Below are 1,026 nucleotides of genomic sequence, written 5' to 3' on the forward strand. Positions count from 1 at the left end.
CCTAGGGATGGCATCTACAACCTCAGCTTGAGCAGCTTCGGTGGTAGGGATTACAGGAGCAACACAAACAACCTCAGCTCTAGGAGCCTCAGTGTTAGCTGCGTTAGAAGCTGATACTGGGCCAACAGCCTGAGAAGGCGTAGGACCTGCATCTGATGATTCACCAGCGTTGGACCTCATCTCCCCCTCTCTGACCAATACTTGAGAGACTTTGTCAGAGAGTTCGTCCAAGCGCTGACACTGGAGAACCATTGAAGCCTCCAGCCTTTGCAAAGCATTGGCTAGAGTTGTCGTTGCCTCACGCGTTTGAGAGAGAAGCGTGCGATCATCGACAGAGAAGGAGGGATCCATCACTGGAGCTGGTTGACGGACAGCATCCAGGATTTGCTGAAGAAGACCAGTCTGCTGTTCAACTATAGCTTGAGCATCGTCAGCCCGTCTGTGGAGAGCAGCGAGGGCATTGTTGTTAATTTGAACAGCTTCCTGGAGAGTCTGGAGCTGACTCTGAACTTCTACGAAATCCGTCTGGAGGGCTAGGAAGTTGGCATCAAGATCACCTTGGCGAGGCATCTCTTGGTGGACTTCKGTGACCTTGGAGAGGACGGTGTCGACAGCAGGAAGGAGAAGCTTGATATCTGAAGACATGTCATAATCATTATCATTGTCTTCATCAATTTCTTCATCCCCAGCGCCGGATTCTCTAACTCCAGCATCTCCTCCATCATCTTTCTCTGTTTCTCCAGTACCAGAAGGTGGTACTAGAGAAGTCTCTGGAAAAGAAGAGAGATGAGCAAAAGGCTCAAGGTTAGAAGAAAAAAAAGGGTAGGAAGAGGAAGTACCCGAGGGGCCTCCAGTGACATCAAAAGGATTGCCACTGGGCTGAGCATGGATGTCCTCGTGAGGATGGACATCTGTATGCTGAGGAGTATCGAGAGGAGCAACCTCAGGTCCTGTGAGTGTCTCAGTATCASGGAGGACGGACGCTGATATATCATGGACACGTGTAAAGACCAAGGAAGGAGGGGA

This window comes from Cynara cardunculus (genome assembly GCF_001531365.2).
Source record: "Cynara cardunculus var. scolymus isolate 2C chromosome LG 5, CcrdV1, whole genome shotgun sequence".
NCBI classification, from domain to species: domain Eukaryota; kingdom Viridiplantae; phylum Streptophyta; class Magnoliopsida; order Asterales; family Asteraceae; genus Cynara; species Cynara cardunculus.